This window comes from Anarhichas minor, unplaced genomic scaffold (genome assembly GCF_050575085.1).
Source record: "Anarhichas minor isolate MPS153535 unplaced genomic scaffold, ASM5057508v1 ptg000014l, whole genome shotgun sequence".
Lineage (NCBI taxonomy): Eukaryota > Metazoa > Chordata > Actinopteri > Perciformes > Anarhichadidae > Anarhichas > Anarhichas minor.
In genome coordinates, this window is record NW_027466460.1 from 11,349,852 (window position 1) to 11,368,295 (window position 18,444).

An 18,444-nucleotide genomic window follows, 5' to 3' on the forward strand; every position below is an offset into this window, starting at 1 on the left:
AAGACAGACATGCAAAATCATATATGGCGTACAGCCTGTACTCACGTTTATGGCAGTCAGCACAAACAGCTGCACTGCATCATTTCAGCTCTATGTACATTCATATGTCAACACTTTCCTTTCGTTAATTCCCTTCTCAGGAGAAAGAGACAACTATAGCAGTAGCATATGTTTATTTCAAACAGCCCACAGCTAAATACACATTAACAGTGTTACAGGCTCCACTATGATGGGAGAGGTTAATGGGACAGGGCCTGTGGGAATAGCTCACACAGTAGATGCCCATATCCTTGGCAGTACACACATACGCCAGCTAAAAAGATTCCTCTTTGAATCTGTAGGGTATTTTGGTGACACTTAAGTTGTCAGCCGTGCTATTAGAGCTGAATAAAAGAGTGATAGTTACAGCATGGCTCCTGCTATTCTCCTGAGGACCTTCCTGTGCCTGTAGTGGTGGAGTGTAGTCAGAAGTGAGATCACCTTGCCACCGCTGTAATTAAATACAAAACAGTTTTCCCACTCTATTCAAACAAAACTTTTTTCTGAGACTTCTCAACAGCCTGGAGCTGTAATGACAGACAGAAATCACAAGTGAGACTAATAAGTCGTCAGTCTTTGTAATTCTTGTTTGAAATTGTTGACAGGTTGGCTGGTCTAGAAAATGTAATATTATGGCTAATTATGTGTGTTGCAGAATCACACACACACACACACACACACACACACACACACACACACACACACACACACACACACACACACTATATCACACCTGCAGGTGTATTAAACTTTATTTTCAAGCAATGAGACAAGTCAAGTTTTTTTTCATCTAATTTTATATCTTTACAATTTTTATGTGACCTTTTCTTCTCATCAACAATCGACACATTCTGCGTCTGCGACTGGAAGACAATGTTGTAATTACATTACTTTTGGATTTAAATGGGGGCTAATAAAAGTCCCGCTAGAAGTTTTAAAAATTCTGCCCACGTTACTCTGTTCTCCGCGACACCTAGTCAGATGTGCGCTGAACCCCATGGTGACCGTCGCTCAAAGTGCATCATGTCTCAGGCCTTGACACATGTCAGCCTGCAGAGTTAGCCAGAGCGTTAGGCTACCAGATACAAGCAGGTAACAGCTGTTAGCTGCAATCTTATTAGCTTTTCAGCCTGTTGAATAGAATAATAAATGAGAAAATCAGGTGATGTCGTGTTACTGGTATGAAAATATTTTCAATGCTGTGTATGTTTATTGTGATGTTTGTACACAACATGTTATTGAGTTTACGTGCAGTGTAGGTGTGTACATGTTTGGTTGTCATAATGTATACAGTGTTTAAAGTGAAGTCTAAGTTTATAGCAGATTGCATAGAGGATGCACGTTGAATTAATTATGAAATATAGTGCACCAGCTTGGACCCAGTGTTTTACTCTGAATCTGTACGTTTGGATGACACTAATAGATATTATTATCAGAAAAATGATTTACAATTAATTCTGTCTCTGTGTGCTGCATTCTTGTGCAAGTGTGACGCTATGGACATGCAAAACTAAGTGTGGAACAACACTTCATTCACAAAGAATGTTAGAAACTCAAACCCTGAAAATATAACATGTTATAATATGAATTCAGTTATAGTAAGAATTTGTTAGCTCCTCAATTAACGTCACATACTTCATTTTTTCCACCGATTCTCTCGAATGTCTCCTGAAAACATGAGAATAGCCCATCTGGACTACTCTCTTCGGTCTGAGCCACATAACTGACTGAGAATGGATGAATGAATGGATAGATGGATGGGCGGATTAATAAAACACCTTATTCTCTCTCTCAAAAAAAAAATGCTTCTGCCTCATCACCTGTGGCATTTGTTCTTTCTGTCCAATTTCTTTTTTGAATTCACACATCTCATTCCATTTTCCATCAAAAGCAATATTCCCTGCCTTTTCTCTATGTCCATTTTTAGGGACTATGCATAAAATTCATCGTGATATTGCGAAATGCCTACAGACTGCATATTCACCCAGGGAATTCCTTATCATGCCTTTCAGGGAAAATATAGGCACTAAACCCAAAGACAAAAAAGATTCACTGCCATTCACAGCTCTAAAAAGGAGATTTAGGCCTCTACAAAGAAAAGTATAAGGGCCCCTCTGCCAAATGGAGCCAACTTTCTACACCAACCTTCAACATAACATGCCAATGCACAAACTGGGCAAAGCAGCCTCCCTGTCCCCACAAGCGCTCGAAGACAAAAAAGCACCCAGCTTTAGAACCGTTAAACTGAAAGAACTCTTTAGGTTCTTGGAAACATGGGCGGGATTTGGTCTGCGTAGCCCTGCTACGGTCACTACAAAGCAACAAGCTGAGCTCAGTGCTCAACTGAGAGAGGCTAAAGCTGTCTTAACTGACAACGCTATTCAGTAAGGAGTGCTCCAGAGGCTCAAAGGGACCTTTCACCAAAGGCCTCAATCACTAGAGGCAGTTCCCACTGCGGATAGGGGGCACACATCACCGGGGCGTTGCCTGCCGACCCTCTGCAAGAACTGTTTCATTAGAGGGTGGCAAAAGACATGGTCTGTTCCCAAAACCCTCGTGGTAGGAAGAAATGGCTGCTGCATACACTTGAACAGTGGCATGAGACAGTCATCTATCCACCAAACACTACACAAAGGAGAGAATGGACTCTACTCCAAACCCAGCCTCCTTTCCTAGCACCAGCAGCTCTAGCTGACAGAATGTTCTGAAAAAAACTGTGCAGAGAGGTCAGACCCCCTCAGCCTCCCCAACCCCCGCTCAGGAGCCAAGTCCTGGAGAGGACGGTCCCCCACCACGCTAGCGGTCTCTTGGTACCATACTTCAAGGCGTGCAGTCGTCCTTGCTAACACTGTCAGGATCAATATATCTTAACAATAAATCCCTCTGTTTTTGGAGTACTTGCGCTTTCAGTAGCGTAACATAATTTTGCTCCTGGAGACATGCTGCAGTATTTCCTTATTCTCACGTCTCATTTGTTTTGGTTTGTCTCAAAGACGGTCAAACTTAGTGGTAGTAGTCCAGGCTACCATTAGCTCACGAGAGCTCAGGGCGGGATCAGGAATAGGCATGATTGACACATTTCTCAGAAATTCATTCTCTTAGAACGCTTAGTTACTGCCATTTGTCACTTCGTTATTTTGCTCATGAATAGTTGGCCCACATTAGGTTGACCTTGCACGGGTGCCGGTCTAGGCAGTTGCCTAGTTTGCCTATATTGACGTGCGGCGCTGAGTGTTGCCAATTTGTGTTTCAAGATGATAAGAACAGATAATGAATAACAATTTGATTGAATTCAGACACATACAGTTCACTCACCTGTCAACCCTGACACCCAAATGTGTGCTGTTGGCAAATAGAAAGCCGTCTTGACAGTGCTGACCTATGAGGGAACATAGAATCAGAGAGTCCAAAATGGACTTGACGGTAGCTGCGGCAGAAATTCTGGACTGAACTGTGCTCAAGCTGTCTTGGAACACTTGCTGTGTTCAAGGACAAATCTAAACATACATACATGCTGTCATCTCATTATAGATCAGGCCGTGTAACTTGTTTAGCAGCGCAGAGACTGCAGTAGCAGTGGCACTGCATTCAACCTGACAAAGCCTCCTGTTGTGGAAGGGATACTGAAATGTAAAACGCAACAGTTTTCTCCAAAACAGTACATGTGATGTATATAAACATTAACTTGACACTTTACCAGATATCAAGATGTCCAACAGTTAGATATTGCAGGGCAAAGACTGACACATCTTCTTTGTATTGTTATATATTCCCCACTGTATTCCTATGGACAGTTTTTCTCTGTGTAGCAACAACTACACAGAGAAAAACTGTGAAATGATCCAGCTGTGGAATTGTGTAATCAAAATGGCAGATGGTAGAATAAATAAAAAGGTGTTTATGGGGAGTACAACACACAGTTCCCCAGTACTCAGTTTTGTTGCAGGTGGATATGCTTTACATTTACAAGAATAGTTTACATCCTAATGTAAAGATATCTCGTCAAAGCCAACATTAAGGACATATGTACCTTTCAAACTAAAGTTTGTCGCTGAATCTTGTTTAACTAGAGGCCAAAAATCTTAAGTTGCACAGTTGAGAGCTGGTATTCCTCCTCTGGCCATTATGGTTGGTCAATTAAAAAATATTCAGGTAGGAAAAGTTATTATGTGAGCTTTGTGATTTGGGTGAAGTGGAAAGTGAGTCCCATTTTCTTTTACTGTACTGTACAAATTACACAAAGAGTTAATTGTCCATGAAACGGCTCAACAAAAACCTGAAATATTCTAGTGTACAGATGAGCAAAAATAGAAAGACTGTTTAATTCTGATGTGTTAAGGTTTCTTACTTTTTCTCTAAAGCCTGGAAAAGATGACAAGATGGAATATTTAATTAATATTTATTCTATTTCTCTATTATGTGTTTGTCAGAGATTTATGGATTTTGTTGTAGAAGATGATGGTCTGAAGATTTGATTGTGAAAGATGCTTAAGTTGCTTCTCTATTTTTGAAAATGTCCATGTTTTTTGTAAATGAATACACAGCACCATGGTTATGGCTTGGACTTATGGTGCATAGTTATACGCATGACATAATGATAAATATGTCATCAATTTATTTCAATCTTTACCTTCCAACTTCTAAGATTCCGAGAGAAGGTGTGACTATTAGTGGCTATTCAGCCATCTCATCTTTTTGTCAGTGTGACAGTGAGCAGAGTTTAATGTACCATAACGTGCATTCAAATAGGGCAAAATGATACTCCAATATAAGAGAAACTTTTGCAAAACCAGAGTCAGGCTTTATGCTTATTGTGATGCATTATATATAAGCTTCTTATGACTAAAAGAGAACAGGGCCTGATATATCTGCTCAATAGACAATGTGCAAACATCACAAGGAATTAATGTGAAGGAGAGGAGCAACTTGACTAACACAAATTTCAATTAAGTTCAAGTTAAAATGTATTTGTCGTTCAAACAATAAAGGAAATAATAATTAAATAAAGGATATATATATATATATATATATATATATATATATATATATATATATATATATATATATATATATATATATATATATATATATATATCAGAAATGGAGGCAGCTTATTGGAACAAAAGAGTGTGTCAGTTCTGTCTGCACTCCACTACACCCTGTATACTACTGAATGTCACTGCTCACATCTTCCAACACCATAAACATTGATGAGACTACGCTAAAAATCATTTCACAGTTTGCAGTTTCCATCACACCCTCTCTGCAATTTGCCCCCAGTCATGTACATCTCCATCCAGATAATGTGTTAATCTTCTCTACAGTGCAGACAGTCTCTGGAGATCACTTGTCTATTTCATGGGTAGTTTCCCGCTGAAACCAAAAGGGAAGCACAGTAACTTAATTATTCTGAACACTTCAAGTTAGATATCCCATGGTTCTACAGTGAAACACATGTCAAGCAGAATACAGTTTTTACATTAAAAAGGTAGAGGGCTGAGTCCATTTAACAGCTGTCTGGTTTTTAATACACAGAATAAAGTGTATTCCGAGTCATCTAACTACTTTTTTGTTACAGTAGCTCTCCAGTAAGGACAACATGTTTCAGGTAGAAACTTTAACTTTTAAATTCCTTCTGAATATAGATCTGTGTAATTGATGTATTTGACACATATATACATACATATATATATATATATATATACATACATATATATATATATATGTATGTACTGTATATATAAAAGATAGCCTATATTCAAAATCTGGACTTAAGAGATATATAATATCAAGAAAGGTCAAACAGGAATAAATGAGGGTGCAGAGCATGAAAAGGAGAGTGGGTCAGTTTGTTAGAGACGGTCTCTAGGCTTGTGTATTGTTAGCTTTGGGGATTTGGCCGGGAAGTGGAGCGAAAAAGACGATAATGTAGAAAAGCAGTGAGGAATACAAACGTACTGATGATACATTATCTTACAATCATTGAGAGAAACACTGCACTTAAAAAACAAAGTCAGATTATATTTAAATCAGATTTATGTTACTATATATATATGGTTTGTTACCTTTGGAGTCAGTTTATTTCACTTTGTTCCCTCCCCATTCATGTCTACTTACAATGCAATTGCAGAGGAAAGTGACATTAAGGTATAACCCCACAAAGTGTTTCTTGCTCTCCGTTTGTCTCCCCTGGGATGTTTTTGTGGGATCACATTGTCATCCTCTGTGTTCATCCCTGGGCGCTTTACTTTCAGAGTGACAGCTCAATGCCTTGTGAATTGTAAACAGTGACGAAGGAGGTTCACAAAAGCATCCAGCTACATGGTGTGCTTTACACAACTACTTGCTTATTTTCTTACAGTGTGTTTGTACTGAATGCGAAGCAAACATACACCAAGAGAATCTCAGCCTGCTGACCAAGCGCTTTCAACCATATCCTACGGAGGATCCTGAACATATCTCTCATATCTGACTCTAAACATGTAGTGAACACCGCATTGGTGAAACAGCAAGGGCCTTAGGTAAAGTCAACTGCCTGTGACTGGTCACAGCATCAACTGGGAAGGGGGTCAATGTCATTGATCGGGAGTTGATGGACAATTAATGGACAGATCAAAGGGGGCATTCACATCTGACGGCAGGAACCATCTTTGAACAGAGACAGGGGTTTTGATCTCTCCACCCATATATGACCACCTCTTAGCGTATGGCAGAGGTCCCATACTCAGGTGTGTAGTCGCCATGGGAAAGTATGGATCTTTACCTGAAGTGCTCAGTAGATTGAACTTGGTTTAAATTCTGGAAGACATATCTCCTCTCATCCAAGAGAAAGACTGCAGTATCTGGTCAATGTCTATCACTTTAAATGCCAATTGCAACCCATCTTTAAATGCTGATTTGCTTCAGTTCTTTCTGTCAATTTGACACATTTGACGGGACAGACACGCTCCTATTTCAATCAATACAGCTGTCTACACTGGCCACTTAATGGCTGAAGATAAATTCACAGTTAAAGGGAAGTTGAAGTTGTACATCAGGGTCTGATTAACTGCCTCAAGTGATGCCAATTGGATTTGGGTGAGCTGGGGCTGAAGACTAAAAAAAGAAGTGAGGTTGCCAGATTTTTGTTGCCCGCTCCTCATCTCTCACCGAATATCCAACCAAAATAAAAAAGCCATTCCATGTCTCTGGTTCTGCTGCAACAATTTTGATACTTCTAGACGACAAGAAGAGGTGTAATGTGTAATGCTAAACCGGGGAAGTAATCTCTGAACATACATGAAAGTGTCCGAAATCTTTGTCTTCCAACTCCAACACTAATTTTGGATTGAAGTGGGCGTGGTGCCAAAACTCACAGTAGTATAGTGCAGAGTGGCTAAATGCATTCAGTGCAGACCACAGAGGGCTTAAGCTGTTCTGCTGAAGCTTTATTTATGCAGCTGGTGTAGAGTCAAGGTGTTTCAGGACTTTTCACAGCAGTATAAGATCATCACAGTTCCTCCTGTTTTGCCCCTAAATGTAAACATGGGTTTCCACTGCCCTTAGAAGCAGTCAATGAGAATCTGAAATGTGCCTGGCATTTGATCACTTCTACTACAGTAGGTCAATGTTTTTTTCTGGAAGGCAATTTCTCATGTGTATGGATACTCGTACATATTAATGAATAACAAATGATGCTTTGTATACTACCGTACTTAAATGCTCTTCTTCTTTTTTAATTAATATACTTTTGTTCATATATTTTCCCCAGACTGTTTTTATAGGCTACATATATGCATGTCTTCCTTTCTCTTACAATATACCTCAATACATATTCACTTGTGTACACAAGCCACCGAAAGTTTGCATTGGGTGCAGATTAGGTAACTGAGCAGCAGGTGCTTCAAGATTGTAATATAAACTGAGTAAATACACGAGTGATAAAAAAAGATTTCACAGCAGGTGTAGAAGTGTAGTGATTGTTTTTATATTTTACTGTGTTCAGCAGCTTCCTTATTTTCATTATAAAGAAGTCATTGATAATGAATCATGTATTGCTTGACATGGCTCTCTTGAATTTCTTTGCTACTTTGATGCGCCATCATTTCAATAAAAGACAAACAGAAACTTGTTCCGATGCTATTAAAGTTGTATAAACATTGTGCTGAAAGTAAGGGGATGATTACAGTCTTGAAATGAGTGCTGGATTCATTATGTATAATGTATTACAATATTTTCTGATACAAAGCATAGTTAGAATGCACCCATAATTATAGCTTATGAAACTTAAATCATGGGTAAATACCTTTTGAGCTTTGAATAAGTTTTTCAGGGTTTGGACAGTTTTTTTGTGTTATGAGAAGTTTTGAGAAATACCAGATTTCCAAATTTGGTGTAAAAAAAAAATCAAGGGCACTTTAAACTTTTGAATTGTTAGTCACTACTCAATGCTGGCTGCCTCCCAAACTTTCCCGGGAAAATGAACATTGATTGATATTAGGATGGAACGTAATAACCACCCTACTACATTGATTTGGATGGGAATGTCAGATTTGCTCATATTCCATTTTTTTAATGGTGATACTGTAGAGGTGTCAATGGTAACCATTCTGTCACCAGTAGTTGGTTTCATTTGAACACAAATAGCAAACATAACTTTCACAGTTCCATAGCAGTGTATTACATCCACCATTGTGACAGATCTGGGGCCAAGTAAATTTGAACATTGTTTATCTGCCTCCCACATGTCCTTATTTTGAACATTTTCTGTACATGCTCATTTTGTTACAGCTGTTATACGATTGTTAATTTAGTTGAATTTTGTTTTTCTGCGAAGAGTTCAATGCTAACCAAATTTGCTGTTTGCTATCTAAAGCTAATGTTTTAATTCAACATTCTAAGTAACTGTGAATTTCCTGTTCAACAAAACTAGTAATTGTGACACGTTTTACTCTTACTTTTGTGGACTTTGTGTGGATTTTTACTCGATTATAATTATTGTGTTGGACTATGGGGACTTGTTAATTTCTGGGATGAGGGACAATGTAACTGATTTGACAGCTACTCTAAACATCATGTGAATTCAGCTGATCCATGCCATTGATGCCTCTGTGGAGGCAATGTCAGTCTGTCACTCCATCACCATGGTCCAGACTGAAATATCTTGGCTGAAAGAAAAAGTCCGAAGGTACTTTCTTCAACTTTTATTGGAAATGTGTTAAAGCAGCTGCATAGCTGTGCACCTACACATGTGCGATGGGGTTCAGAAGAGTGTGTACCTGCACTCCAGAAGTACACCACCCTTCTCAATAGCAATAGAAAGGCTGAAGCCTGAAAACAGCCCATTCACTATCTCAGAAAACACATTTTATCAGCAGATAATTTCACCAACACCTGAGAACAGTGTGTGTCCGCAAACTCTATACAGTGAATGCAGTTTATCTCAGTGGAAACATCGATTTACTTATTTTGATCCTCAGCTGTTATGTCCTTTCAGCCAAAGCAGTTATGCTGACAAACAATATATCCACTAGCAAGCTGCAAGTCAACAAATGCTTGCAAACAAACATATTAAGAAGTTAATAAATCAATAAAACAAGCACACAGCTGGTAGACAATGAAACAGCAAGCTTTCTGTAGTCAAACAGCCATTCTTACCTAAAAACACTCCAGGGTACCTGCCTGAGCAACTTGGTGCCCCAGTCAGAGAAACTCCTCCTCAGTTGGTCTGGCTCACACTGCTGCTGCTGAATGCTCAATTCACCTGCTAGTGTTAAGGTGGACTACAGACCTATTGCAACCAGCTCCCACAGGGCACACCCTGGCCTTCCAGAAACTGGTACAACTCAACCAACACCTCAGCATACTAAGGCATTTTACTCTCATATACCAAATGTGTCTGTGGACGACAACCAAAACTGTATGCACCTCTGATTTAGTGCATGATACTAGCCATAAACTCATATGCGCTGGCTGGAATGGGGGTCAAATCTCGAAGGGGCAGAACCCTATTGAGTTTGTGTTTTTTAAATGTTTTGTTGTCTGCCGCAGAGGCTCAAAGTCCCGTGAGCTGGAATGAGCTCCAAACATAAAACTTGGGCCAATAACTCGGAAATGATGTGCAAGTGCCACCTAATAAATATGTCTTCAATTGGCCACATGGTGGCACTGTAATTAATTCCCCAAAACACGATTTTGGAAAGGCCACCACAAGTCTAACTTAAATTTCGACACAAATGTCCAGCTCAATGTGCCGTACTAAAAAGCGTTACGGACCATATAAGTCAGCTTGACTAGATTTTCCACCATTTTAAATCACACATTTTTGACATCCCATTCACTATCTCAGAAACGCATATCAGCAGATAATTTCACCAACATCCGACAGTGTGTGTCTCCAATCTTGATGGAGTGAACGCTGTTTACCTAAACATAGATTTTCTTATCCGCTGTTATCGTGTCCTTTCAGCCAAAGCAGTTATGCTGACAAACAATATAACCACTAGCCAGCTGCAAGTCAACATATGCTTGCAAACAAACATCTCCTCATAACCCGTAGGTGAGATTGCTACCAATTGTCTGTGGATCATTATTGGATCAAGCTTATCAAAAGTTAAGAAAGGCTTGCACTTATCTTATTTAGCTTTCACGATATTGACCAACGAACTTTAAAAAGACTTGACTGATCCCATAGCTAGACCAGAGTCAACAGCCGTTGAGCCGGGTATGCAGGGTATGCAGGGTATGTCCTCAAGAGTACCTGAAAAACACTTTGACATTGATTCAAATTGACAATAAGGACTATAAATCTGAAATTGTTTGTCCAATCAATACAAAACTTGCAGGGTATGTTTGATGATATTGAACCATATGTGTAAAACTATTGGCCTGGCGCAAATTTGCCCATGAAAAAAAGACAGTTTGTCCAAACATCACCAAATTTTGCTCGATATTTCAGACCCTGTCCTCACCTGTCCTCATGGGCCTTTATTCAATAAAGAGGCTCTCCTTGATCAGGTCTAATCGCCACAGTCTCTTTTGCTAACCTCTATAGATTTTGTTATTAACTTTCAAATGATCCCTCTTCATCTAAATGCTCTTTATTCTACTCACTACATTCTGAGTTGCTGCTAAAGCTGTAACCTCACTATAATTCAAATCACATATTTGCTTCATTAAGCTTGCTATAGCCGGCATGCTGTAGTCATTTAACTAATGGTAAATTCAGTAGGGCTCCATTGATCAGAGTATTTTATTAAGAATGCCAGATTTGAGAGTTGTGGTCATAATTGTGCTGTGATATTGATAATGTAAACCAAACACATTTTTGTTCATGAAATGAATTCTTGTATGCTGATCATTTCTAAAAATCAAATGTAACTCACTCGGCGCGTCTCATCAAGTTGTGTCTTGGTTCTAAGAGGAGACTGCCTTACGATGAGGTAGGGAAGTACACAAAGACATTACATGTTGTGGGTCCAGCATGGACAGCTCAGGCAGTGAGGCCGGAGGCTGTGCCAGCAGCATCCTGCCGTCACTAGTCCAGTAGTTAATTAATCGCAGATGGCATTAGATACAAAATAAATATTAAAAAAAATGATAAAATGGGTCGCCAAATATGCTTGGGCGATCGTATACCTGGGTGGTACGTCCAAATAAAGTCTGTGTGGGAAACACTGCATGCATCTAATCACTTTTACAGTTATTGTATTGCGGGTGGCTGCTTTCCATTTTAAATGCGAATCAACATGTCAACTCCATTGTGCTGCTTAATTACTACATGTCATATTAAATAAGAGCTTTAGAACAATTTCTGATGACTTCAATCAAAACAGGAACTTATTGTTTAATGTGAATGTAGTACTTAGAAACATTCTGAAGACCATTGTTCCAGAAATCAATTATAATCGATGCCAGAAGAACACATAAAGCACTCATCTGGTGCGTGCATACAAACGGTCAGGTTTTTGCAGAATATCTCAGTAGAAAGGACAGCAAGAGTGTGCCTAGAAGATAAGGCTTGACCTCACAGGGCAAGAGCTGATGAGAAAGAGCTCTGTCAAAGAGCCAACCATGTGGAGAAGAAGGCTGCTAGTATTTCTAGGTCACAGAGACCATTGTGAGTGTGCTCCAAGCTCCTTCAACTGGACTGAATGATTTATTACCCAGTCAAGAGTCAAGAACAGAGCGAAAAGAGGGGAGCAAGGAAATAAAATATGGAAGGAAATGAAGAAAATGGAAGCAGAAAAGATAAAAATAAATGAAATTTATTCATATACTGTGACATCAATTTTATTGGAGATGTTCTGTGCAGAAAATAAAAGAAATGTCCATGAGCAAAACCTGTGCGTGCGTGTGTGAGAGAGACGTCATAAAACTATCCACTGGGTGAAATTAGAAAAACTAAGTGTAAGATTTTTATTTGACACGTGTTAACACATCTCTACATTGTACAATGAAATGCTTGTTTGATTCCTGGACACAACAACTAAAGAAATTAAGAACATGAAACTTCAAGAAAACAATAAAAATAGGAATTAAGACTGAAGTGATTACAAACATAAATGCTTTCAAGTAAAAGTAATGAAAACACTCTTCTCTGACAGTCATAATTACGTTGAAAGTGCTAACCACGAATTCTCACACTGAGTCTCACATTTGCGGGTGGTAAATGGCGTTTTATATATTTCCAAGTGCAAGATTTCAAAACAGCATAAATCAGAATAAAGGATTTAAAACTCAATGTGTCTGATCCCTATGTCTGACAATCAAAGCCCATTGTGTTAGTGGTTCTGAAAAAATGCCCAGAAATAAATGACTCACCCTTCAAGCTAAACATATTGAAGTAGTCATAAAGGATCATAAATAAATCTGGAATAATCTGATGTGATGTAATTCATAAAAATGTATATATGATCATACATCCATTCACATGGTAAACACAGAGTACATACACACAATACTCTCCAATAAATCTGAACAAATGGCATTATTTGTCTTACGCACTACTTACAACAGATATCAATGTCTGTTTCAGCCTTTTAATACACTGATATTTGCTTACAGCAGCCCTCAGAATGATTTGAATATATTAGCTTTCCACTTGATTGTTGTTAAAAATGTCCATTGTGACGACCCTCGTCCTATCATATACTAGGTGCCGGTTGTGTTTCATCTGTTACAGGTGCTGAGTGGAGGATCGTCAGCAGGATGAGCCCCACCTGTGCCGGTGTGGCTCATCCTTAAATACCCTTTCCAGTTGGCAGCCGGGCTCGCTGGAAGGAAGACCTTTGTTGACGGGCTCACCACAGTTGTTGCTGTCTTTGTGAAAGTGCTGTTAACCTTGGGTTACGTGTTTTTGGCGAGATAAATAAACTACTACTTTTGGCCGCCAGCTCATTGTCTCCCTGTTTTGTTCCAGTCTCTGAGCCGGTCTGTGACACCATTGATAAACATCCTGCAAAAAAAAGGTGTTTCAAATTCTTAAACCACCCACCAGTTGTGTGAAATGTAGTAATTCAGCTCTGTTTTACAACTGTAAAACAAGATAATCTGTCTATTATCCTGCGGGCCTTACTCTTAATATTCTCCTTCCGCCACATATGTTGCTGCGTAACACCTCCCACTGCGTTGACAGCACATGCGTCAAAATACATCAAAACGTGCGGCCTGATCGGAAATCGTGTGTTGTGACTTCTTATTCGCCAAGCCGTTTTCACGAAAATTGTTAAAAACAGCACAACACTTGCATGGGAATTCGATGTGAAGAGAGCTAAAAAAAACTCAACTTTGGGCCCATACTGACTCGCCATGCTTTAACGTAGATAAGGTGGGCTTCACATGACTTAATATGGTCAGGCCCATTAACAGTATTTGAAAAATTTAAAAGCTTATAAAATGTCCTTTCAATTTGGATATACTTCCATGTTTAATTAATCAAACTGCTACATCTATCCATTCTTTTCCTTGGCTGAGTCACAGGGGTAGCAGGCTTCGGAGGGCATTCCAGACATTATATGTTTCTATTAATCTAAACCACATGATATCAAAGCTGTTTTGTCTGTTGGTGTGCGAATATAAAATGACATTGAAGATAAAGTCCACAATAGCTTTTGGGAGGAAAGACATAGCTGCACTGGCCCCTATATGGTGCAAGTCTCTTGACCACACCCAACATCACTGAGCTTGCTATAGTCAGGTGTGGTCTGTTGGACTTGTGACAAGCTCTGTATACCACGGTTCATCACTGCTGCACGGGGTTTGGAAAAAAAAATGCTGTCATCAGTAGTTGACCAGATGAGATTGGATGTACTTTAATGGCACCAAGCCTGAAAAATATGTCTTCCTTTGCAAACCTCAATACTGCATGTGTAATGTGACCTCTGTCTTCTTTATTGATCATATAAGCCGCCTGGACATATTATTAATCACAAGGCGTAGATAAATAGAAATGACATGGATATAATGACTTACCCCGGGGTAGTTAAGTTTAAAGGCTGCGAAGATGTGATACCACTGGTGTTTACGTTTTATTGGTTGCTTGAAGGCAACATGGTGACAAAGTTGGAAATGTTTCACTTAATGAGATGCAGGGGGCCGCCCACACAAACCTTTTGACAGTCTATTCTTTTTGAGAATAGACTGTCTTTTTGAAGCGGTGGTGCAGGTTCAGGCTGGCCTTTATGTTGCCGGAAGGACCCACTCTTTTAGACTGCATCCTTTCTGGCCTCTGAAATGGGACACATCATTCTCTGCAGGCCTCGGTAAGCAGAACAAGCGCTGCACTAATGAACACAAAATGTTTTCCTGGCTAGCTTTATCTCAACATGTACAACTGAAAGGGGAATTCAACATCCAGAGCCATACATATACAGAGTTGGCAATTGAATATTTCAGTGACTGTTACAATATCTGTTGCTAGGCATCCAGAGCCAAACTTTGGTGAACTACTTTTAATTCATAAGTGATTGCCATAACCAAATTACACTAGTTAGTAGCTCATTAACTTTTGTAATTATTTTCTCCTTATTAATTGTTGTATAAACACATGTTGGCAGGTGCTGGTAAGCAGTCATGTGACTCTGACCACATTATATTACCTCTATAGTGGGAGCAGACTTTCAGAGCAATTAACCTAATGTTAATTAGAACACACCTCTAAATGGAGAGGACCAGAGCTAAAAAGGCACAGCAGTGGATGAATCACAGTGGCTTTATAATCGCACGGACTGGACAATATTATACAGCCCTTTATTAAAAACCAATGATTAACCTTGCTAACCACATCTTTAGCAATGATATTACAAGATTCTGCATAGCTAGTAGTAAGATTTTTACTTAAGTTTTCCCAGTAGGCTTGTGGTCTGATTCATCAGGTTCCACAGGTAATGAATCACTGTTACCTTAAAGAGTCTCATTTCTAGCCATAATATTAAATTAGGTTCATGGTACTTTATTTGTACACATACGTAGATTTGGTTTGCAGTACAGAGATGAGGCATCCTTCTTGACTCAAACACAGACAATAGACAAAGATAATCAAAGCTCTTAGAGTCACCAGAACTACTAAAACAAAACTGAATTAATAAATAAGAGTTGCTTCTATAACATAGAAAAGTCGCCAGCATTTTGTCCCCACAGTGTGATTGTGTAAAATTGTCTTAAAAAGTTATGTCCAAACAACATGAGTAGTACATGCCCAAACCAACACACACAAATAAGGGGAAAACACTAATTTTTAGAGGCTATACAGATTTAAAAGCTTTGTGAAATGTTGGGTGTACTTAACACCTTTCTGCTACCTTTACAACACTGTTGGTACCTTTGCTTTTATTCAGTTTTTTAGGTCTTTGCTCTAAATTTGAATGTCATGATTCATCTTCTGCTGCTTTAGCTCAAGGCCTGAACCCCTTATTTAAGGATTCTTATAGCATGTTTCTAAACCTGTGTTTGTCAGGTTGAACCGGCTAATTTCTCCCCTTAGTATCATTTCTATAGAGAATTTGGTCTTGGTCTAGTCACCAAAAAAAGTTGGAGTTCATTTATTTAGATCTGAGCTAAATAAAATAATAAATACAAGGTCTTTACTGGTAGCAGGCAGTGATTTAGGGGATTACGACTCATTGGTCTGTCTTCCATCAAGCTGTACTATTTACCCAGAATACAATGAATTTAACTTCATTACTTTATCTTCTCCAATCACCTCACCCGGCACATCTTCACCACCTGCCACGTTATGGATTGTGTAAACTAGCAAAGTTGAAATAAAGCCAGTGACGGCTCTCGCACAATTTTTACAATTCATATCCTCGTTTTCAGTCCTAATCTTAATGCAGGTCAAGTTTGGATGGAACAAGTTTTCAGGGAACACCTCACCCATAAGCGCCTCCATTTCTAAATTAGGAAAATGTATTTTCTTTGTCTTCCTCTCTTAATAAGTTGCTGTGATTCACTGTACCATTTATCAGCAGGCTCCTTTCGATGCATAAACATTCACGCGGTGCTTTGTATTGACCATGTATGGTTGAATGTGTGCATGCAGAGGGCATGATATGATGCAGATCCATGTGCCGACAAGTCCATGTTGACCCGGGATTTATAACAGGAAATTGGGCAATGGCAGGCGACCGCAAGGTTCGGCATACATGCATTTCCTCATTTGTCAATAAGCAAACATTTAGTGTGGATCCTATGCTCAGTTTTAAAAGTGAGACCCACGCGGCAACATGTTCTTGCTTGGTTACACTCTAAATACAAGTATAAAACACTGCATTCCTATTTGTCTCCCACAATAATAATTAAACTGCCAGTGCCAAATGAAAAGCATAAAACATTATGTGAAAACTACATCACACACTTATTTATTTCTACACTAATCAGAAACACAGAAAACTATTTTTTTTTCCTTCTGAATGAAGCCTGGATTTCCATCTGGCAAAATCCAGTAAATTGGCCTGGCTTTTGTACTACGGTTGGTCAAAGTATGTCTTTACATTGGCCAGTAACCCAAACCTACCCATTGATATTGGATTGGTTTAACAGGGATTGGTGGATTAATGCCATGCCAATGTCATTTCCATAATTAAGCCCAGTGTGTATTTAGGCTGGTAAAAATATGATGGCCTCTTTTCTGGTCTGTAATATGTCCAGTGACATGACCGCAGGTCAAACATGTCCCATCAGATAAAGCATCACTAAAGCTCCATTAATGAATTACTCAGTGATTATAATCATGTCCAGAGTAGAGTGACTTTTCTCCTGCTGTGTTGTGACAAAGCCTCAAGCCTTCTTCTCCCTCATGGTTTGGTTTCTGCTCTGATGTGCATTGTCAGCTGCGAGACCTTTTATATAGACTGTGTGTGTGTGTGTGTGTGTGTGTGTGTGTGTGTGTGTGTGTGTGTGTGTGTGTGTGTGTGTGTGTGTGTGTGTGTGTGCCTTTCTAAATCATCTACAATCATTTGAACACTCTACAAGTTGACTCCAATCAAGGTGTAGAAACGTCTCAAAGGTGATCAAGAGAAATGGGGTACACCAGAGCTAAACTTTAAGTGTCAAAGCCAAGAGTCCCAGTACTTATGTTAATGTAATATTTTAGTTTTTTTTAAATACATATGAATAAGAAATCCAAACCCCTGTTTAAACTTTGTCATTATGTTGAGTGTTTGATGAGGGAAATATAATTTAAATGATTTCAGCTTAAGGGTGCATTTTAACAAAATGTACATATTTTCTGAATGCACTATCCATCCATCCATCCAACATTTCTTGCACAATTTTGCCTTAAATGCATAAAGTAGAGAGGCGAGATGCACTTCAATGACTTGATGGAAGGTATGAATCGGATGACAGCTAAACTATCTACTGTTTGATAAATAAGACGGGTTTCTAGGTGCAGAATGCATCTGCAAAGAGGTGAGGCAGGTTTAGTGAATCTGTTCCTCTGTGTTCTTCCCTCAACCTAGAATTTTTCCTTTTTGCTCATGCCACCTCCTTCGCTGCCCCCTCTCAGCACGCCATCTCTCGTGCTCTCTTTATCAATCCACTTCATCATCTGTTTCCCCAAATATTAAATATTCTCTGGCTTTAGTCTCTGTCAGACCACCTTGTCCCGCTATGTTTTCTCGCTGTGAAGCAGAAGCCACCGCTGCAAATTTACTGCAGTGAAGGCTGCAGGGGGTCTGCACTCCATCATATTATCCACATAGCCTCCACTCCTACCTTTGCGGAATCTTGAATCTCCACACACGAGCATTTGCAAAGTCATTATGTAGCGAGAAACTCTTCTGAGCCTAACCATTTCTCACTGATAAATTCAAATTAAATAGGTAACGTTTGTATGTAAGTTTCTCTCTCTACACTTGATTGTGGTGTTGTCTTTCAGCAGAAAATCTGAGCATGTTTTTGCCGTGTGCTAACATAAAACAGCGT